The following is a 24,209-nucleotide window of genomic DNA, read 5'->3' as shown; positions in this document are numbered from 1 at the left end:
GCGTAAACGACACAGCAGACTGGGAAAGCAGTGGCCAGAGGGCCAGGAGGCTCGGACGATCACAGCCACAGACACCTTCAGCCGAGCACCTTCCACATTCAAATACAGTTCTAGGCATTTTATACAACAGGTCTTATTGAGCCTCTGAATCACAGCCCCACTTTACAAAGTGAGAAACTAAAGCTCAAAGAGGCTAAGAGGCTTTTCCGATCAAGATGTGGCAGACGGGCAGGGCCTGTATTCTTCTGTACTAGAATTGGTGTTGGTTTATTTCCCTGGTTCCCCCAACACTCGCCTGTAAGATGAGTGCATTGGTTTAGAGGAGATTTTCTCAAACTACCCTTCTGTGGGGCAGACTTCTGTCTGACGCCTAGAGACTCCTTTCTCTCCTGGGGCTGTTAATGACTATCACATTCCTAGAGGTGTCTGAGGGCTGAGGAACTGTGAACAGTTCATCAACCAATGAACATTTCAAAGGACAGGGATGAAAGCCGTAAAACCTTTAACTCACAGGCCAAGAATGGACAATTTCATTTACTCAGCGCTTACTGCCTGGGCTTCCTTCTCCCTTCCTTTCCACTGTTTCCACGTCATTCTTCTTTCCCCACTCACGTGACCTGTGAACCTCACAAATGCTGACTCATGGTTTTCCTTTCTTTCTCCCACCTCTTCCTTCTTAATGTCTCTTTTCTCTTTCCTTTCCGCTCCATCCTCACTCAATCCAAGTCTGACCTTGAATCACAGAGGCAATTTCAGAAAGCTTGAAAAATTTGGGTATGAAATTATCTATGGATTGTGGCTTGATAGTAGGCTGGCATGGAATGGCTTATGAAAGAGAAAATACTAAAGAACATCAGTGAAAAGGTTAGAAAAAATAACTTTTATCCTTACTCATTCCTCACAATGGTGTACAGGCATTCCTCAGAGATATTGCAGGTTTGATTTTGAACTACCATAATAAAGTGAATATTGCAATAAAGCGAGCCACACAAAAGTTTTGGTTTCCCAGTGCATGTAAAAGTTATGTTCATACTATACAGTGGTCTACTAAGTGTGCGATAGCATTATGTCTAAAAAGCAATGTGTCTACCTTAATGAAAAATACTTCATTGCTGAAAAATTCTACCCATCATTTGAGCCTTCAGCGAGTTGTAATCTTTCTGTGATGGTAACATCAAAAATCATCGATCACAGCTTACCGTAACAAATATAATCATGAAAAAGTTTGAAACATTGTGAGGATTACCAAAACGTGACCCAGAGATATAAAGTGAGAAAATGCTGTTGGAAAATGGAGCTGGTAGACTTGCTTGATGCAGGGTTGCCACAAACCTCAGTTTGTGGGGAAAAAAAAATGCAATAATTGTGAAGCACAATAAAGCAAAACAATTAAATGAGGTATACCTACAAATATTAAGAAACACTCAAAAAAAGAAAACACTCAAAGAGCAATCTTGAAAACGATGTCAAAATGTGAGAGCAGACATGTTAATTTATATATAATGTAATAATTTATGTCGGAGACATTTAGTTGCTAAGAAATTGGTATGACATTTTCTGAGAAAGAATCTGCAGTTACGTGTGATGACGCTGTAGCCCTTCCTCAGGATAACAGGGAATTGATGTTGTGCTTTGACGTTGACTAGGCAGGCAACGTAGGCTCTTCTGTGTTGAAAGTTCATAATTATGATTAATATTCCCCGACATAAGGAAACCAAGAAAACTAAACAGTGTCATTACAGTACAGTCCTCATATTGATACGACACACTCAGGCAATTCTTTTGACTCTAGGGCTATAGGAGAGAAGGAAAATCTGCTTTACAGACAAATCAGAGAGTTGGTCTTGTGCAAGGGTATTCATGGTGATACAAGTTAACAGAAGCAGAGCAATCAGGCTATTGATTTCCAGTGCTGTTAATGTTTGCTAATATATAATTATAAAACTGTTAGACTCTGTCCTCTCTGCAAAAGAATGTGAACATTCTTAGAAGCTCCAGAATGTTGAATGCTGGAGAATTATAATTCAATTTTTTTTTTTTTCTGGGAGTGAAAAATACCATTCTCAAGAAATCACCATGGTTTAACTGTGCAGTGATTCCCTGGATATTAATCATCACCAATCTATTGCATCATTAATGATTCTCCTTAAATATTCTGTTTCAGTTAAATTCCTTGCAAAAATTGAACGGACAGTAGGTAATTGGAAATATCCTACTAGAAATCTCCCCTTGGAGAGAGGTCTGGATACGCTTGGCTTCTATTGGCTGCACAAGCGTGCTCTCATTCAAGTCCTTGAAACCACCTTGCAGCGACTCTCTCTGCCTTCACAGAGCTGTACAGTGTTGTTTGTTACAGCAGAAAACTGCATTGCCCACGCCCTTGTTAGGAAGCTCTGCCTTTTGGAGAGGCACACACTTTCATCTCATAGATAGACAATTTAACTTACATAATCACTCCCTTTGCCAATATTATTATGATTTAGGACTTACATTTTTTAAAGTTGTTTCAAGTCAGAAGACATATATGTTGCCCATTTAAAAGGATATTTTTCTTCTTGTTTGTCTTTTGAAGTGTCTTAATAAGTACTTACTTAGCAATTTACAAAGCACAGTCCAAATAATGATACAACACACCAACACCCCTTGCCTTATTTTGAAGGTACATGGGATTATTGTTGACAGACGTGATGATGTATATAAAATTGTTAAGACTATCTTGAACTCTTTATGCAAACTCCAAGAAGCCAAAAATTTTCTGCTCAACATGAGTAAGTTTAAGGGTAAAGAAATCATTCCAATTCTAGCCTTTTGGAGAAGCCCACACATCAATAGTCAATGCTCACTAATGACATGTCAGTCTAGCGTCTCAGAGGTACCACAACAAGGACTGGGACTCACTCTACTGTCTTTGTTCTCTGTTGCCCCTGGTGCATGGTGGCTTATTGTTAAATCTCTTATTGGTGGTAAAGTGAGAGGGTACATCAGTGAAAAGGAATGTTCTCAATGGGTTGGATGTCTCAGGCATTTAAGATTATGGACAAAATGGCAGTTATTCAGATTGGGTATCTTTTGCTAAGTAACACAGATGTTTTACAGAAATATGAAAAGCAGCTAAGGATGAGTTAGTGGCACCTGAACATCAGGTGGGGAAGCCAGGGGTGTCTCTGTGGTTGCATCCAAAGAAGCTCTCATCTCCTCTGGTAGAGAGGTAGAGAAAAATGAGGACCAAGCCCAGACCTTAAGAATACGATGGCTGAACTTCAAAGACTGTTGAATGCCCAACCAGGGCATGTCTGCTCTGCTAAGTTGAGAAAACCTGAGAACTGGACACACAGCATGGGGTCATCTAGGTGGATGTCCTTGAAGACTCTGATTTCTTAAGATGCCTCCAGCCTTCTTAGCTTGTGGATGTTGCCAGTCTTCCCCTTAAGAGTGAACATCCCCACTCTCATGTCCCCCTTCCCAGGGCCACGGTATTAGTGCTAAGGACACTTCGTCCCAGGGTGACATGTCCTTCTTCTCTTCCCAGGACTCTCCTCCATATCTGCTCTTGGACACGGGGCCAATAATGAGGGTGAAGGAGTGGCATAACCCAGCAGGGGTTATGATAAGGGAGTAAAGGGACTATACCCACAAAGGTGTTGCAGGACCTACCCGGTGTAGACTGCAGGAACCAGAGAGTATGTGTGGGACTGGATTCCAAGAACACTGGATTGACTGGGCCAAAACAGAATTGGACAGGTGAGTGTATTTACTTGGGAATGCTGTCCTGAAATAAAGAATAGATGGGTGTAACCCCAGCAAAGATCCTAAGAAAGGGGTCGAAATTGCTACTAGGATGGCTCCTCGAAGAATGGAAAAAGTTGTGGCTCGTGCCAAGTGAAGCCGAAATGCCAGCCTTGCCAAGGCAGAATGGCCAGGGAAGAAAGGATGAAAAGGCTCAAGGCAGTAGGCAACCAGTAATAGGTATTCTTTGATGATTAGATGGCTGACCAGATGGCTATGTTCTACAGGATGACCTGAGTTACATGGGATGTGCTAAGGGGAAGGGTAACAGCATCACTAAATGTTCTGTGGTGGCTCCCTGTAGACCAGGGCTGATAAGGAGAGAGGCCATAACAGAACTTGGTTTGATAACAGCAGTGAGGATGATGGCCCCCACTAAAATAGAGGTCTGGTATTGGCACTCTAATAAACACAGTGCTTTTTTAAAAATTTTTAGGGGGAGGTAATTAGGTTTATTTATATAAAAAAGAGAAATTTTAATGGCGTTACTGGGGATTGAACCCAAGACCTCTGCATGCTAAGCATGAATTCTACCACTGGGCTATACCCTCCCCCAACACGGTCTTTTCTATATGCCATCTCATCATCTATTTTCAGAGAACCCAACCTGTCACTCTAAGAATCTAGATTCAGTGCCTGTTAAATAGCAATAAGTAAATAATAAACACCGAAGCACGTCATAGTGGAATTTCAGAAAATCAAAGAGAAAAAGAAAACCTTAAAAGCCACCTGAGAAAAAAAGGAGCTTATAAAAAAACAACAATTAGACTAGCAAAGATCTTCTCATCAGTAATGATCAATGACAGTGACAATGGAGTACCATCCTCAAAGTGCTGACAGAAGGTGAATATCAAATAGGAACTCAGTAGCCAGCTAATCTGTCATTCAAAACTGAGGGCAAAATAAAGGCATTTTGAGACAAGCAAAGACTGAGAGATTTCACTGCTCCAAGAACTGATGAATGAACTACTAAAAGAGAAGCTCCAGCAAGAAGGAGCTGAATTTGCAAATGATGTGGGATTCAAGTCAGTATAATCACTCTTAAGTTCTTAAACGCTAGCGGTAAATCCAAGTAAGTACAGACTACTCTTTCCTTCTAATGATTTTAGTGCACATCTCCAGTGTCTGTTTTGCAGTGTGCTATTTGGCTTAGAGGTTCTATCCATAAAATTATTTCTTATTTGTTCTACAGCAGGCCCTTCATACAGCCCCAAACATACACAAATATTTAAGGTTTTAAAAAAGCTACTACTGTTTTACAAGAGTTAACAAAGATATCCAGAGAAGTAGAAAACACAAAGAATTTTTTAACATTTAAAAGCTGGATGACTGGTTCCCGCATGTTTACTTGCTAATTATCTGCATACAAACTTGTGTCTTGGCCGAAAGACAGGCCGTTACAGCAAGTTTGGGGCATTCTGAGATGTTTACAAAAAGTTGAAAGCATGACTGTTAAATCCAGGGGCTCCAAGGTGATGTATATGTTGTATTTTGAAAGGGCGCAGGGACTCATCTTTACTGAACACTTACTATGTGTCATACACAGTAACATATGGTATTAGCTTCACTCTTCAAAAGAACACTAAGTGGTAGGCATTATTATTACCCATGTCTTACTTATGAGGAGATTGATATTCAGAGAGTAAATACTTTTTTACAAAGTCTCAGCTAGAAAGGGCCAGTGATAAGATTTGAACCTAGTTCTTTAGGACCTCAAAGCCACAGTGCTCATCTGCTTTGAAATCCTGAAAAGAGAAATAAATAATAGTGGGGGAAAAAATAAGTGAGTTTACTGTCAAGCATGTGGGTGTTTTAAAAGCTATTGCTTTGAAGACTTAGCGTGGAGAAGTATAAACTCTAAACTTTGGGCTACACATGTATTGGTTTTTCCTTAGAATGTTTAAGCTTTACACCTGAGTTCTATAAATATATCTTTCTATTGTCCAAAATTTGGGGCTTTTCACTTTTTTAAAAAACCAGATGGCAGTTGTTCTAGTCGTTTTCAAAGTGAATATTTTAACTTTAAAAAAAAATGAAATGTGACATGGTATATATGGAAAACCAGGCCCATTTCATTTTGTCCACTATTTTGTTCAACTTATTTTTAGGATATTTCATCAACCTGGACATTTCACAGATATTTGTTATCAGTTCAGCCTGTTCTGTATCGCTTTCCAGTTTGGCTGCTGCGGTATGACAATGATTTTTTATTCTTTTCCAAACGAAAAATAACCTTTCAATGACAATGCACTTAGATTTTGAAAAAAATACATCTGTACTCTCTCAGGCTATTTTCAGTGATACAAGCCAACTGTATTTTAGCTTCAAACTCTCTTTAATCTTCAGTGTTATTAGAACAGGATTTATGTCCTTGGGGACAGAGAGTTTTTAATTGAAACCCAAACCCCACAGCACAAACAAAACATTTGTGTGCTATGGCAATTTTGTAGGTTATTTAAAGGAAGTTCACAGCCAGATTTTGGTTCATTCAGACCAAGTTAATAAAATCCTGGCTCCCATTTAGAGATAGGGAACTAGAGGCAGGCATAATAATAATAATAATAATTTTTAAAATAAAAAAACAATACCTTGATACACACTCAGTGCCCGGCACTGTTCTAAGAGATTTTCTCGTACTAACTCTTTTAATCCTCACAATCTTAGGGGTAGGTGCTGCTACAAGGCCCATTTTGCACACAGAAAAGAAATAAACATAAAGAGTTGAAGTTGTTTAATGCCTACTGTCACATCAATCATAAATGGCAGGGCCGGATTTTGAAGCTTGGTGGTAGGCACCAGACTGGGTTCTGAAACGGTACCATTTACTCCCACGTACGTGAGAATTTGTAGCCAAGTTGGTGTTAGATTGCTGGCTCCCAGTCCCATCTTCACATCTTCCATTTTTTGGGGCTATTGCTTTAGCAGATCACAAGGACCCACTCTGATATGTCTCTTCCCAAAGCACCCGTCTCCTTACCCCACTGGTTTAGCACTTGCTTGCTCCCTTGTTCTAAACAGGCACGCCATTTCTGCCAGCTGGACTGTAAACCCTCCAGGGACAGGGAGCCCAAGGGGTCTTATAAATCTGGTCCCCATAGAGCCGAGCACTGGGCTGGGCATTAGCAGGTACTCTGTGAGGGTCCTGTCTCTGAGTGGGTGATCAGGTCCATAACAAGTGCAGAGGGTTTCCTCCCATCTCTCTCTGTCCCCATGGAGTCAACACAAAGTATAAGGAATAGCCTAGAAGCAAAGCCAGGAGTGAACTGATCCAGGACCCCCTCTCTGTCCCCCTGCATCCCTTTGTCAATGGTTGCTAGGAGATGGGAGGGTGCTTGGGCTTAGGAAACAAGGTGGCTGAGACCCAGGGTCTCCAGGCTAAGTCAGAGCCTCCATCTTTCTACTGGTCCTGAGGCTTCCTGTCTTTGGCAGACCTAGATCAAGACTCCTTCAATTAGATGACTTCCAGACCTGCCCTCTCTTTCAGTCTAAATCACGCTCACATAGAAAACCCACTCTGTCTCTTGGCTTCCTAACCTTCCTTGTATCTGAACAGACGCGTGGAGTCATGGAGCTTCGTCACAGGCAGGGCACCTGCAGGCCCAGCCGCTGCTCAGGGCAACAGGGTGCATCAGCGGATCAGCCACCATGTGTGTGAGCTCGAGAACGGCTGCCGCCCCTCTCCTGCTCCAAAGCCCCCACAGTGAGGTCTCAGGCTGCCCGCCCAAACCAGAAACACACCAGAAAGGGGTTTCTGGGAAATGGAGCTCAGCCCTGCCAAGGTGACCTGTCACCAGGCCACCATCATACCTCCCGGTTCACAAAAGCAAGTGACATTAGCCACATAGATATTAGATGTCACCTGATTTGGCCTGGAGGCCTTATGTAGTTTTGGAGGAAGGATTAGGTATCCCAGATGAACGCATGTGAACTCCAAACAGTCTCTAAAGATCACGGGATTTGAAATCAGAAGCGCTGGCTGTTAGTTTCAATTCTTTTCCCTGTATTTTCTGGGGAGGTCATTGAAGGATTTATCCAGGGTTTTAACCCCTCTGGGACTCAGCTTTGGCAACGATAAAATGAGAATCACAGTAGCTATTGGGAAGAGGGTTGGCAGACTGAAATGATATAACACATGTTGAAGTTTTTGTTGTTTTTCTGTTGTTGAAAACTGAAGACACTAGAATAAAACTGATTCTGATGGGCTCTGGTTTTTGATGGCAAGTGTGCTGGTAGAGCAGACACTCATTTTGGAGATCAGTTGACACCGTCCTACTTTCATAAACTCACCTTTTCTTTTCAGGTGAGTCACTGGCAGAAGCAGGAAGGTCCCATGCCTCATTTTAGCAGAAAGTGGAAGAGGAGGTACAGGATAGCGTAGGCTCACTCACGTGGCTTTTGGCTGGTTGAAGGCCGTCTCTGGCTGGTGACTGGAGACACCTATTCTTTGCCTGGGCTCCTCCGTAGGGCAGGTCACAACTTGGCAGTTAGACTTCCTCAGAGCAGGCAAGTATGAAAGAGGGTGCCCAGGATGGATGCCAGTGTCTTTTGTAATGTTCTGGGAAGTGTTATCCCATCACTTTTACTGTATTCTATCCACTAGCAGTGAGTCCCAAGATCCAACCCATACTCAAGGGGAGGGGTTATTTCATGAGCTGGGACATGAGGAGGTGGACCGTGAGAGCTATGGTGGAAGGCTGGCCCCACGGGTGAAAACAGAGGGAGTGACAAGGGCTTCAGAGTTCAGCTCCCGTCTTATTCTACAAGTTCCACTAGCGTATTCCTGAAATTTTTCTTCTGCTCTTATTCATTTGAGGAGAGGAAGCTTTGGCAAACAGTCCCAACATTTTATCCTATTGCTTTGCTTTTGTGTTGAACATTGAGAGCTTAATTACTTAATTATTCAACTTAAATGAACATACATAAGGGAGGCAGTGTGTCATAATGATAAAAGGGTGCAAATTGTAGCTCCACCATTTACCAGATGAATTTAGGCAAGTTTCTGAGCCTCACTTCCCTCATCTGTAAAGTGGGAATAATAATAGGGTTTACCACATTGTAGAGGACAACATAAAGGGCTAGTAAACTTGGCACATGGTAAACATTCAATGAATATCAGAAATTCAATTTGTGGTTGTTGTCATGCAAGCACCATATTTATTAAGCACGTGACCCCAACTAACCGATAATTTAGAGCAGAAGCCTAAAAATTCAGCTTTATTTTCTGTGTGTATCTTTTTCTTTTTCTTTTTTTTTTTTTTTTTCTGATTTCTGGATAAAATCCTTTTTAGTTCTCAAGGAAGGAAAACCAAAAGTCCTCTTTAAATTGGAGGCCACTCTAGTGTCCTGCTAAGTAGCATCCAGACAACCCTTGAATGTGTTTTTCACTCTCTCCCTTGCCTTCCTGCTGCCCTGGCACTCTGCTGGTTGGGCTGTTACAAGGTTAGAAGGATGTTTATCAGTAAGAAGATGAAAGTCCTCTGCACATGGCCTTGAGCTCTCTGGAGGATGCATGCTTCTGAAATCTAACTAGTAAATAACAAATAGACAGTGTTTGGAGCAGGAGAAGTGAGACAGCCAGCTTCACTCAGAGGAAACATGAAGGGCCTTGCCTGGGTGGGTTTATAGGTTTCTAAATGTTGAGGGAGGCACTACATTTTATCAAGCAAGTATCCTCTTATGTTCAATGGAATATATTGAGTGAAAAGTTTTATAGGGCTGCATAATTATGTTCTATCATAAAGGAAAAACTGAAGTTATAATAAAACATTTTAAAACACACGTGAACTTTCTGTACTTTCTGCTTAGTTTGGCTGTGAACCTAAACTGCTCTAAGAAATGAAGTCTGTCTTAAAAAAACAAAAGCAAACACTGAATTTCTTAACAAAGCAAATATTTGTGATTACAAACCTTGATCATAAATGACATACTAGGCGTATGGAGTTTAAGTTTCTCTCCAGACTAATCAAACATTTGTCCCCTGCACTGAGAGGAAAGGACACATAAGCACTAACTAGGTGTGTACCAGTTATATATCTTTAACTAGTTCAAGGAAGCATCGTATTTAAGTGTGTTAAGCAAGTGTTTCTTTATGAGAAAACTTGAGACAGTATGAATGGTGGGAATTTCAGGAGAGATGGGAGGCAGGTAGGGGAAGATGCTTTTGACTCAGGAAATTTTCTGTGGCTCTCAATTAATTAAACCACAGAAACAGTTGCCAAAAGGGACACTCTTATTGCTTGACACTCAGGAGTACCAACTTGTTAGCTTTGTAAATTTTCCTGATTGATTGCTTTTGATATAACCTTAAATTATTCCCTAATATTAATTCTTTGGATCAGATATGGAGCCTATAAATCTAGAGCTGCGATTGTAATTGCTAATCCCCATGGCAGCCCTAAGAGGCAAGCATTTGCATCATTTAGAGTTCCTTGTGGCAAGCAACAGAAACCAACACTGGTTAATTTCATCAAAAAGGAATTTGTCAGGCTCGAGAAACCACAGGAACAGCTAAACATACAGGCTTCAAGAAGAACATAAACCAAGGCAGTCTGAGGGATTCAGGACCAGAAATTAATAAACAGCTTGTCCAGAGAGCCTCCAGTTGTTTCTGGACCCTGGTTCAAGTCCTCCAAATGATGGTGATGGTGGGGTATCTGATTGTCCTGCTTTGAGTCTCTGTTTTCCCTTAGGGTACTTTGATTGACACAGAAGGGGGTCGGCTTTACTCCACAAAGGGATGTGAGGGAGGCTGTTACCAAAGGAAGCAAGGAAGGGAAACAGCTCAGGCAAAGATGCAAAGTGTCTACTATCATATTCTCCTAATTTTAAAGGCAAGGACAGAAGTCAGATGTGTTTAGTTTCATATCGAGGCATATGTCTAGGTGACAAGTCTGAGATCTGAACCCATGTGGGTCTCATCCCCAAGGATCGGCTCTGCCCCTCCTCCGTCCCTCTGCAGACTCCTCTCTATTCTACTGAGCATAATAGCAGAAGGATGACATCCCCAGCCCAGAAAAGCCACAGCCCTGTGTTTACAAAACCTTCTGAACTCTTCCGGGGAAAGGTATGGCTTCAGTGGAAATGAGTCAGCAGCTCTGTGTCTGACCTTTCATGCCTTTCTGCTTTTCCCTCAGTTTTTTATTTCCTTTGCTCCACCTCTGCTGGCCTCCTTCCCAGTGTCAACAAGTTCAGAGGAATTGATAAGTCAGCCGGGCTGAGGGGGAAGCGTGTTAAGCCCAGAGGAAAGCAAACAGAAAAGAATGGTCCAGTTTTGCAGTCACTGGGGGCCCAGGAAGAGTTAGTGCTCCCTGCTCCCTCGTCTCTTGTGTCCTCCTGCCAGAGCTGTCTCCTCCTCTCTGAAAATAACCTAGCTTCATGTTGTGTCACCAGCAGAAACATCCAGGGCTAGCTAGATGGAGAGCCAAGTGTAATTTTGAATTTAAAATTAGAGATCTGGGCCTATTTCAGGAGTTGGTAGCTGTGGGGTGTTGACCAAGTGCTAAAGCTTAAGCTAATTTCTTCCCTAACAATAAGCATCAACAACGTGAGAAGTGGCTCTGTCAACTTGTTAATTTAATTTTATTTTATTTGGGGGAGGCGGTAATTAGATCTATTTATTTATTTTTGTAGGAGGTACTGGGGATTGAACCCAGGACCTCGAGCATGCTAAGCATGCACTCTACCACTTAAGCTACACCCTCCTCCTCATCAACTTTTGAAACTTTTGCTTGGACTCATGACTCACAAAAAAAAAAAAAAATGCTATTTATGTAATTAAAATATTTAGCATTCACAGTTTATGCAATGCTAAATGCTTCTGGTGTGAGTTGATTTACATACAGTAATTTCAGTTTAAAAGATTCCCTGAAACAGTGGTTTGATTATACTAGTTACATAGTTAAAAGGGGCACAGTTGGAAGTAGGGCTTTCATTTTTATTATTAGAGGAGGTAACGTTTACCAGGTACTAGTATATAAAAGGTACTCAATAAATGCTTGTTTTATCCTCTTTGTGAAATAAACTTTAAGTGATCACATATTTTAGCCTTCTTATTCATTTAACATTTACAGAATACCTGCCAGGAGTCAATCACATGTCACTCTCCTTCAAATTAATCAGTGCTTTCCATCCCCTCCTAATGCTTTGCTACTCAAAGTGTGGTCCGTGGACCAATACGAACATCGCCAGAGAGCTTGCTAGACCCAGAGGATCTCAGGCCTCCACTGCGTCCTCCTGAATCGGAATCAGATCTCAAAGTAATTTGTATACATGTTAACGTTTGACAAGCACTGACCTCCTGACATACTTCTTATTAACTCAATACTCTTGATCTTGATCTTGACACTCCTGATTCTTTTAGCTCATCTCCTGCCACTCATGTCCTTGGGACTGGAACTGAAATCCCCCAGGCACACCGAGCTATCTCCTGTCTCTGGGCTTCCCTTGTGCTATTCTCTTTGGGTGGTTTCTACTTCTCTTTTTTGTCTTGTTAATGCCTACTCTTTCTTTAAGACATGCACACATGCATTTATCCATTCATTCATTCTCTATGTACTTATTGAGTACTTACTATATGCCAAGCACTGTGCTCAGGAAGCTTTTTTAAGAAACACCCCCCACTGCAATGGGTGGCCCTCTTTTCTGCTCTCTAGTGTACCAGGCTTAACTCTGTCCTTGGTGCATTATGCTATGTTTCTTTTTTTTTTTTTTAATGATGCAATTGCTTTTTATTTATTTACTTACTTAATTTATTTTTGATAGAGGTACTGGGGATTGAACCCAGGACCTCCTGCATGTTAAACATGTGCTCTACCACTGAGCTATACCCTCCCCCCTTGGGGGTGCCATCTTTGTTGGAGTAGTTGCCAGAAGGTAATGAAAGCAAGGACTTTACTGTGACGAGTTGGAGCAACAGAGGGCCATTGCATAAATGATAAAGAATAAAGGAAGTCAACAGAATAAATAGTAAATGAGAGCTGGAAGAACCTAGTGAAAACGTAGACCGTGGAGCCAGTCTGCCTGGGTCCAGAACCCCAGCTCTGCCTATTAGAGCTGTGTCATCTTGGGTATAGTATTAAATTGTCCACACTGCAGTCTCTCCCTCTGTAAAGTGGGAATAATAACAATACATACCTTATAAGGTACTGTTATTCATAAAGACAACTTATTATTCATAAAGACTTGGACAAGTTGCTGACAAGTCATAAGCAGTCTATTGCTTAACAAGCAAAGAATACTGAACGGCTTGAAAATAAAATAAAATTCAGCATCTCACTCTCTTCCCATCACTGTGTACCTTCACACTAGCAAATGCATTTGCCTTCCTTCTTCATGGTATTTCCCTGGGTTTGCAGTAGGGGTGTGTACATCTTTAAGCCGTTGAGCAAGGCTTAAAAAAATGAACAAAAGGGAAACAGCTGCTTTGTTTTTGAAAAGATTTGCCAAGCTCACACAGTTAAATTTAATGGCTGGGTGTTTTAAACCCTAGAGAACAATGTAATTTGTGTCATCACTGCTACAAAGGATGCCTCTTTGGCGAGCATTTCATTTCAGTCGCCTGAAGACCTAACTTGAACAAAAGAAGCAAAAACAAACACAAATACAGTCATGGAAAAACTCTAATTAAGCTTTGGGGAAAGATTGTCCAGTCCTGTCTTGTCTTCACAGAGCAGAATAAAAATAACTCTGGCACCTGCAAAGTTATTTTTCTCACCCAATATTTTAATTTTTAAGTGATATTTTTGTGGAGGATTGGTTATGATTCTAGGAAGTGGGGGAGTGCTGAGAGGACTGGCCGGGCTAGAGACCAAAATTCAAATGTTTAGCACATTGTTCGCTTTTGATATCTCTTTTAATTCTCCACAAACTCTGGGAAGGAGATATTTTCCCCATTTTATGAGAGAGCACTCATGCTCAAAAAGGTTAAATAACTCACCCAAGTTCCTAACTAGAGTTTGACTCTATGTCTGTCTGACTCTGGAGAACAAACCCGTTTCAAAGTTGGTTTGTTCATTTTTTATCGGGAACAAAGTATTTATATTTGAATCTCTTCCATGTAGTGGCCAGGAGCTAAATACTGAATGCTTGTGAAGTTCAGGTATATCTAACTGTTAATTTTCTTCATGTAAGATGGAGGTTTTTGCTTTACCCTAGGCTCTGCATCTTAGTAGTCCTCGTGGGAAAGAACCTGACGGTGATGATGCCAACCATGAAAGACAACAATCAACCAATGACCTCATCTCGGTTTGGAAGCCCCAATTTTCACATGTTAGTACAAGAAATTCCAGTGACTTGACAAAAGTCAGTACATTGTGACACAATTCAAAAGAGACGGTGATGATTAAGGCTGTTACTCATAAGGGGAGTTGGCCATCTTGAAGTATTTCTAACTGATACAGAGGAAAACTGGGAGAGAGAAGATTCTTGAATACAGGAAGGATTAAGGAATTCTGCTGCTTTCTTCCTCAAGGGCACTATTCCCAAATAGCATTGTTTATCACCAAATAGCCTGAGGAGAGGAGAGGAGAGAAGTGACTCAGACCAGCTGATAATTAACTGAAAAGGACTTGTTTATTTGGGCATAAGCTCTTTTTTTTTTTTTTTTTTTTAAACACGTGAGTTTCCTGTTACTATTACTCTCTAGGTCAAGAAATTGCATATTCCCTGGAAAGCCAGACAACAATTCCATTTCTTTTCTTGACATTGAGTAAAGCTGCCAATTGAGTGTGCAAGTCAATTGCAGAGCATTTCCCCTTAGCTGTTATTGTTGTTGAACGTATGAGTGGTTAGAATGGGGCAGAGGGCATCTGTGAGAAAAGATCCTGTACCCTCACTAGAGTAATCCTTGGGTCAGAGGCTGATCATCCTTCCTATAGATGTTATTTCAGCATCAGTCTGGTAGGGCAGAAAGGCTCCTGGTGTTACGAAAATTAATAAAGGGAAATTTCACCAAAATGGAGTTGGAAGACCAGAAGAGAGAGCTCTCATGCATGCCAGTACAGATGCCACCAGGAAGAGATGCACCTTGCACCTCCAGCAAGAAGTGACACTACTATCACCGGCAGGAGGAAGAAAGATCTTCTCCTCACCTGGCAACAGCTCAGCCAATGAGAGACTGACGCCGCTCAGTCAATGAAAAGCCACTCTACTTCAAACTCCCAGTTTCCTCCAGCGGACTCTGTATTTATAACAGCCCCCACCCCCCACCTCAACTTCTCCTTCTCCTCTATCAGAGCTTCCTCTCCTTTGCTTTACAGGACTTGCACTTGGTTCACCATAGTTGCGTGCCCTGAACTGCGATTCTTTCTTGCTCCCTGATAAACCTGTTTTGCTGGTAAAATAACTGGCTGTTTTATTGTTTTAGGTTAACAGTATACTGAAAAGGGAAGTGCTCTGAGTTCAGAAAACCTGGGGCTGGTCTCAACATTATTCCACTTCCTCTAAGACTTCGAGCAAATTATCAAAACAGGTAATATATTTGAAAATGCCCTTCTAACTGAAAAGCACTGTACAATAGTTAAGGTTTATCAACAGATTGTGATGTGTAATAGTACATTTTGATGGGACCTTCTTTTCTGTTCTTCTGTCTCCTCCTCCTCCCAACCAGAGCTTTTACCACACTTCTCCAAACATCCAGGAAAACAAAGAATAGTTTTCTGGCTAACTTGCATCTCCCTATGGTAAATCCTACAAGGGTTGCCTTTGGGTAATTTGAATGGAGTTAGTTAATTGTGCTTTAATGTGAGTCTATGGAGATAAAAAATTAGAAAGATGTTTGTTGACACGTTTATGCTGATCAGTGTCATCTTTGGGCTATCCTGCCTTCTCCTCTGTCCCTAATCCATCCTCCCAATTTCCACAATAGCTACAATTTCCTTTCTCTCTTATCTACTCTTGACAAGTGCCTCACCCCCTCCCCTTAACTGAAATTAGAATCCATCAGACACATTTCTTACCCCAACCTCCAAATTCCAGACCAACCAACTATCCTACATACACCCTATCCCTTCTTGGAATAAATATTCAACCAAAGGTGATCTTTCTCCAATCTAAGTTTCTGTAGCCCATTCTTACCCGCCTTGTCTCAAAGAATCTCATGACATCAGTTATGCCTCCTCTCATCTTTGTCCTGAATTCTCCAGTCTCTTTATGGGTCAGTCCCATCAGCATCCAATCATTGAATAGTACTAGCATCTTCCATCTTATAGTAAAAAAATAAAATCACCCACTGACAGCAGAACCCCTTGCAGTTGCTGGGGTCACTGATGCTTTCATTGCTCATTTCTTTGGAAGATTTCAAGTTCTTGTCTGACCTGACTCTCAGCAACTTTTGACATGTCCACCTACTTCTTGAAACATACTTTCTCCTTGTGTTGTGACATTACACTCCTCTTGTCTGTGTCTTACTGCCCCGGCCACACCATTTCAGTACCCCTTGAAGACTCCCGTTCCTCTGCCTGTCCCTCTCGTAAGCCCTTTACAGCCTCCATCCCTGAGCCGCCAATCTCATCCATCCCCTTGGCCTCGGTTATCATCTGAATACTGGTAACTCCCAAATCCTTGTGTCTAGTTTAGCTCTCTAGTCTGGCCCCCTCAGTCCTCCGCCTCTAACTGCTTGGTGAACTTGACCCCACATTACTAAAACCACATTCATCTTTTTCTTTAAATCTGCTCACAAACACTTGCAGTGCTTTCCCGTCACCCTCAAAATGAAATCAGCCTCTGTTCACTTTTCAAGAACCTTCAGATCCTGTGGACCTACCTCTTCAGCCTCAGATCCCTGACAATCCCTGCGCCAGCCATTTTGACTAAGTACGGTGCTGTGAACACCTCATTTCCGCTTCTACTTCTGGGCTTTGCACCTAGAACACTTTTTCCCCTGTTCTGTTGCTAATGCCTCCTCATCCCTAAAGTTCCATCTTAATCATTCTTCTAGGAGTTGATTAGAAGCCTCTTTATGCACATCAAACTTCCCCATCATAAACTATTTACCGAATCACATGAAATAACCAAATTAGGGCACCCCTGGTTTTCCTTCCTGCCCCTTCAACCCCCATTGTCCCCTCCTGAGGTAGTGGAGGCTTCCCCATGCTTTTATAGCAGTTAACCACAATCTGTTTCAAATATTCCTTTATATTTGTCTGTCCACTAGCTCATGAGCTGCCAGAATCGTGCTAGAAATTTGAAGCAGTCAATAAATGTTGCACTAGACTCATCTGAAATATAACTGGTTGTGGGTTCCAGAATATTACACTATTTATATGGCTATTTTTAACTAAAATTGACTTAGCCATTCTCTTATTTTTAGACATTTAGAGTTTTGTTGTTTACTGTTATAAAAAAATGCTGTGATGAAGCTCTCTGTGATTGAAGCGTGTTTCTCTTGTTTCAGATTATTTACATAGATTTGAGTCCTAAAAGTAGAGTTATGGAGGCAAAAGGTATGATAATTTTAAAGACTTCGATATGCATTATTAGGTTGCTTTCCAAAATTATTGCACAATTCAAATTTCCATTTATGTGACTCTTTTACAAATTGTATGTTACATCTTTCTATAGCATGAAGACAGATTAAAAACATCACTGCATTAGAAGCACTGCGATAGCAGTCTGAGTTTTCCATTTACCTTCACTAAGAATCTGGCCTGAGTATAGATGTCTTGAGTTGGAATCTTGCAGGCCTTGAAAAGAAAATAAAAGAAAGAAACTTTAGAAGGCCTGACACAGAGAGTGCAATCTACCTGGAAGACAATTTAAGAGGGCCAAATGCAGGGCCTGGGGATTTTGAAAATTTCAATCTTTGTCCATTTCCCCCTCAGCTACCCAAACATGTAATATTAATTGTTAAGAATGGATGCTAAAGGTTATGATATAATGTATAGATAAAGCAAAAGACTTCTTTGGTTAATTGTCACAAGAATGACTGTGTTTTGGGCCAATTATGAAAAGCCAACCTCTCTTTTTGAGTCATTAGTTGTGAGTCACAACAGCCCTTCTCACTGGCAATCATGTTAGAATGTTGAGAAATGTAAGGTCTAACACTGATGTAGAGAAAAACATGTGGGTCCCTCAAATTTGTGACTATTGGTTTGGTTCTCCTTTGATTAGGAGATCTCTTGTGCTTAACAATTCAACTGATCCAATAGCTGGCCATTTGCCTTGGGTGCCCTGGTCCCAGCCAGGCCCCACTGGCCTTTCTGTCCTGTGATGGGAGCTGCAGATCAAGTCTCCTATTGGCTTATTTGTGGGTTCTGCCTCATTATCTTCAGGAAGAGAGGAGGATGGGGATTGTCAAATGCAGGCTGAGGATGGGGGCGGGGGTGCAGGCAGAAGAGGTTATTTAAACGAAAGTGATGATGAGAAAGTAGAAAATGCAGACAGTAGAGATGAGTGTTCTCGGGAAGGATGAGCAGGCTCTGAACTATGTCAGTGGTAACAAGTTTAGAAAGAGAAAGGCTAACATAGGAGCCATCTGAACACAGTTTGTGTCTACACTAGGCCAATTATTTTGAAATAAAATCAGTCTAATCAATACACATTTTTTGAGTGTCAAGACTATACTAAGAATACAAGAATACAATTCTTACCTTCAGGAAGCTCAGTCTACTAAGAGAGATAGATGTTTAAACCAATAAAAATAGAATGCATTCCATCAACAGAGGACTGTATAAAGAAGATGTGGTATACATAAACAATCGAATATTACTCAGCCATAAAAAAGAATGACGTAGAGATTATCATATTGAGTGAAATCAGACAGAGAAAGACAAAAATAAAATACATTGATAAAATGGGCATGGAAATAACCCAAAGGTGGTACTGTTTACCTGTCACAGGGGGCCAGGGAGGAGATGTATAAACTATATTTCCTTAACAGTTATTTTCTAGGTCATCAAGTGGAGGAATGGGAAAAAAGAGCTTTTGCAAAGGCTTGAAGGAGTAAAACACCTTGAAGTGTTCGGGAACCATAAACAGAATGGTATTGTTGAAAGTAAAATGTGAGTGTGGATTATTAAGACATGGTTAAGGCAGGAAGATCGTGGATCTTGATATTTAATAGTTTACATCAGGTACAGCACCCGCTGCCCCTAATGATTCATAAAATTAGAAAATCCTAGAGATATAACACATATGGATTAGATCTAGTGCCCAGTGCCTTCCACATTTATGGGTTGAATGAATGTGCTGAATGAATGCATGAACCTAGTCCAACCATCTGTTTGTTTCCAAGCCGATTCTAGTGTTTAATCACCTGAACTATCAGGAAGTTTCTCCAAAAATTAATTTAATCATTATTTTTCAAACTATTTTCTCTAGATTGATCTTCAGGAGAGGGCCAGAAATCTGCCTCCTGCCACCTGGGGAGTGGGTGCCAGGCTGTTCCTGGTGTCTGTTCCCAGATTCCCAGATGGAGACTTTCAACCCAACTTCTCGGCACCTGCTGAGCCTCTCTCCCCTGCCATATGCCTTGTGCCTCCAGGCTTCCACTTTGCAGGGCGAATGGGCTCCCCCTCACCATTAGTAGCCTCCTCTCTCTTGCTAAATTGATTCCCACGGCCCTATTTTTCATTTGCATTTAAAAAAGCCATTTTATACCCTGATGTCACCTGTGCTATTCTTTGCTTTTGTTGATTATGAATTTGCAACGTTTTCTCTTTAGTTGTAGTAGAGCCTTCAGAGAGATAAACACCTTCAACCTGACCAAGTTTCCTCTACTCCTTATAAAACAAAATTTGTTTCCAGTCTTTGGAGGTCATGGAAATGTTGTAAATTATCGTAAGTTCTACAGAGTCTTCATATCTTTAGGTATGCCTTGCCACGTGGATCTACTTGTACCAGCTGGCTGGTCAAAGCAATACTGCACCTGCCTGCACGGGCTGAGGTAGCAGGTGCCCGCACAGCTGGGGTGGGGGAGGGGGGAGAAAGATTGCACAGAGGACCGCCCTGCTGCATTGTGCTGGGGGCATCTTGAGACTTGGGGGTTTCACATCTCAGCCCTAAGATCCCAGCTTATGAACTCATTCACTACTGATCCATTCAGGGAGAAAAAAAGCAGGCATGTCTTCCACTGCCTGTCAAGCCTCTATTACCTGAGACACCCAGTAGCTGGACTTGAACTGTTTCTTGCTGAAGAAATCCACATTCAGTGACCTGAGTAGGGCAAGAAAATAACAAGTTACTTAAATAAACATAACAGCTCAAAACAGCTAGATCACACAGGTTCCACTGAGGTAGAATTAATGGAAAAGCAGACTTGAAATTTAATAAAAATGTCATGAGAACTCTTAAGGAGGTGAGAGATTATAAAAAAAAAATTTCTGGAAATATTTTTTAAAGTCCCACACAACACTTCCAAATTTAAAGTAAGAGATGAACTCAGAGAGCAGTTCCTGATGAAAATTAGACTGGTTATCTGAAAGATCAAGTGGAGAAAATAGTGCACAGCAGAGAGCGAAAATTCAAAGAAATGAAAATCACAGATGAAAAGACAAAAGACACGGAAGACACAGATAGTAGGAATCACAAAGAAGGAAAAGAATATCCAGGAGAAAAATACAGATCAAATAACAATAGATACAACTTCCTTATGCTGAACACGTTTGTCTTTTAAGATTGAAAGTGTTCAACTAACGCCAGGAAGTATTTCTGTCGGTGATGTGTGAATCAGATTCACCCAAATGAATCTCCTTAAATCCAAAAAAGAAGAAAAAAGTTTAGTAAACTTTCCAGTGCAAAGAAAAAGACTTACATAAAGAGGAGAATTAGATCAGCATCAGACTGCTTATTTGCAACACTGGAAGTTAGAAAACAGTAATGGTCATTTACAGACTCAAGAGAAACTGAGTCATAATGTCATTTAAATGTGAGGACAAAAGAGAGCCATTATTAAACATGCTGGGGCCCACTCTTTTTGAAGACACACATTCTATATTACTGGAGGAATTACTCTGAGTGAAGGAAATTTAATGATAACCTGGAACTTAAGAGAGGGGAAGATGAAGAGTTTAAGAAACAGCAGTGAGCAATGTACTCGTAAAACGTATAATTAAGTCTAAAGGATGATAACATGGCTGTGAACTGGAATATGAGTTAAATAATAATTCCCTCAGCTGAAGAGACAAAGTGCATGTATCTGTATGAAATAATAGCTGTCTCCCCAGGAAGTCAGCACTTACTAATATTTACTGACTGATACTTAGGTTAAGATTTCAATTTAAGTGAGACTCAACAGTTGGTATAAGGGTAATGGGAAACTCTTGGTTGAGGTTGGTTAGTGTAGAGAGCAGATTCATAAACATCTTGCTGTGGGGAGCATTAATATTACTTATTACATAAATTATACTATAATGTGTAATATATATTATTATATAGTAGTAATACAGATAATTATTACATATCTGTATTACTTGTTACTGCATATCTATGGCTTTGTGACTTTAAAAATTAGGAAGCTAACTAGTAGCTGAGAGACAGAAACTTCCTAATTTCCAGGGTTAAGCTGGAAGTAAAAATTAAAAAAAAAAAACAAAAAAAAACCTTTTTCAATGTAGTGAATTAAGAACAATATCAAGAGGAAGCAACAACAAAATTGATGATAAAGTATAAAAATAAAACAAAATAAATATCACAATGAAAATGAAGGAATATCTTAGTGAAAAACAAGTAACTTCAGAATACTTACAAATTCTACCTGTATGCCGTTTAATACAAACTCAACTGAAGTAAAATAGTAAAGAAAAGTGGAAAATAATGGGACATACAAAGATATTTTAGCAAAACAGAAAACAAAAGAAAAGTAAAAAAAAGGCAAAAGGCAGCTATATTAATATAATACCAGATAAATAAGAATCTGAGCCATGATTTGAGAAAGCAATAAAAGTTACCTACAAGGAAGAGAAAATCTTAATAAATTTTTATATCTCCAAATAACACAGCTGTAAAACATATAAGGTAAAACAAGAACTAGAAATGCAAAGTGACCTTTTACAAGCCCAAAACATAACAGGGACTGTAATGCACTTTTTTTCAAAAAATAGGTGAACAGTAATTAAGGGTATAGATGTCTCAAATAATGCAATCAACAAACCTGATCTAAAAATAGGTATGTAGATAATTCAGTGCCCTACTTTTCACCATATCCACCAGACAGGTGTGGAAATAAATTATTTACCTGAAAAGAAATTATTTACCTACAAAGAAAACCTTAAGAAATTCCAAAAGGGTTTTTATTGGCCACATTTTCTGATTATAAGGCAATTTATTAGAAATCAGTCATAAATAACAGTATGACTTACTTATGCATTAACGATCTGACTTTAAATTGGTCAAACTGAGAAGAGCACTACCAAGTACCTGGAAGAAGTAAATGCAAATTCTCTCTAAAGAAATGAGCCATTAATTAAGGCCTCACAACATTTGCACACAAAGGGTCTCAACACATATGAGCACACAACAAAAATTCTCAAAACATTCTGCATCTGACAATGCCTGCTCAATTGGTTTGCATCAACTCTCCCACTGAGAACTCCAGCCTGACACTTAATGGAAACATATCAGTCTTGGTTCTGATCTTTTCAAGTGCCTGGAGATAACCTGCGGATTGAAACATTGAGGAACTATTGCAGGTATTTAAAGTATCCATCAGAGTATACAACTGTCAGGGGCTAGAAGTGTCGAAACAAAAAATCAAAAGAAAAAAATGAGAATGATTTCATCCCAAAAAGCTGAACTTAATCAGGCCATTTATGCCTTTTTAGAACATATTCTATGTCATACCTGGAGATCATTGGAGACACTTTTCGGATCTTGTGAGAGAACAAGGATCCTCCCTGCTCTCTGCGATCAATTCGAGAGCATGACTTGATGGAACTCTGGCTTCAGTTTTTTGGTTTTTATCCGCTGATTTGGCCAGGGGTGGGGGAGCTCGCATCCTGCTGCGTGCTGGGCCTTCTCCATCTCCAGGTGTCTGCCATGACAAGCAATCAGAGATGCAGTGGGCTGCCCTCTCTCGGAGTTGACAATTATACACTTGCTGATGGGTCAGCCTGACTCAGATATTTAGGCATTTGAGACCATCTGAACTAAGCGATGCAGAGAGATTCACTTACCTCAGCAGGGCTTATCAGGCTAGAGTCTTTTAAAGACTCTAGAGGCACAGAGCTCACCTGAACGGGTCCCAAATTCAGCTGATCGGTCATCATGATTGGCTCATGTTTCCAGGTGTCAATTATTGAAATTAGATTCTGCTTAGTGTATGTGTTCCCCAAATTCTCCAGTCCTGCTCTTATACTGAAAACAGATTCTTCTCAATAGAAGGGGCAGGGTTTTCATCATAACTGGGTTGGTCTCAGTCCAATAATCACAGACAAAGGAAGACCGTATACACATTACATGCTGTATGTGACAGCAACAGAAGTAGTTATATCCATGTTAGGGACTGAATATATCCCCTCCCAAATTCATATGTTGAAGCTGTAACCCCCAGATGATGTCTGGAGATGGGGCCTTTGAGAGGCGATTAGGGTTAGGTTAGGTCATGAGGGTGGTCCCTTCTGATGGAATTAGTAGCTTTGTGAGAGCACGTGAGGGAAAGCCACGTGAGGACACAGTGGGGAGGCAGACATCTGCAACCCCAGGAAAGAACTCTCACCAGGAACTGAATCATCTGGCACCTTGATCTCAGACTTCCAAGCCTTCAGAACAGAAAATAAACTTCTATTGTTTAAGCCATCCAGTCCATGGTATTTTGTTTTGGTAGCCTGAAATGACTAAGACAGTCCCTGATGTAAAATGATGGTAACACGGAGTAAATGCCCGGTGTATGTCGGGCTTATCATAACCCTCATAATATCCTTCTGAATGAGTGCAGAAACTTGAGATTAGAACAATATATTCTGCTGTCTGGAGAGGTTAAATGATTTGCCTAAAATCAATAGGAAAAAGCAACTTAGAACGCCTTAATTTCTAGTGCATTTCTCACAGTGCACCTTAATATGTGATTTATGAAGAAACAAATAAATATTTTAACTTAAAATATCTCAAACAACTAGACAGAAGGTTGAATAGTAGTTCAAACAGAAGACAGTCAAAAAGTTTGCCCCAGTTTTCTCACTAGATCCAGAAACCAGGGGGCTGCCCGAGTCCCAATCTAATTACAGTCATCGAATTGAAAGAGCCAGGATTGGTCCCCTGGAAGCCCTATCTGATGAGTCTTAATTTGGGGGGGTTTTCAGTTTTAAGGAGAATTGGGATCACTTACTTAATCAGATTGCATTTAATTAATCAGATTACAGTTTGCAAAAATCTTTCCATGCACTGTCACATTTAATCTGTACGACAGTTGATATGATAATATTAATCTCCATATTACAGAAGAGAAAACTTGAGGCTCAAAAAAGTTAAAGGATTTTTTTCCCAAGCTCACT

General features: G+C 40.5%; 1 long non-coding RNA gene across 1 annotated transcript; it reads right to left on the bottom strand.

Annotated features, from left to right (window-relative positions):
* Window positions 1-7,000: 7,000 nt before the first annotated feature.
* Window positions 7,001-23,145, bottom strand: LOC141579782 (uncharacterized). Its single transcript, XR_012511754.1, has 4 exons — window positions 22,561-23,145; window positions 19,875-19,935; window positions 17,412-17,465; window positions 7,001-14,293 (listed from the first exon to the last, which is right to left on the bottom strand). It is a non-coding gene; the product is annotated as an uncharacterized LOC141579782 (long non-coding RNA).
* Between the last annotated feature and the right edge of the window lie 1,064 nt (window positions 23,146-24,209).

This window comes from Camelus bactrianus, chromosome 14 (genome assembly GCF_048773025.1).
Source record: "Camelus bactrianus isolate YW-2024 breed Bactrian camel chromosome 14, ASM4877302v1, whole genome shotgun sequence".
Lineage (NCBI taxonomy): Eukaryota > Metazoa > Chordata > Mammalia > Artiodactyla > Camelidae > Camelus > Camelus bactrianus.
Note: the sequence above shows the minus strand (reverse complement) of the source record. Positions and strands in the feature narration are given on the sequence as shown.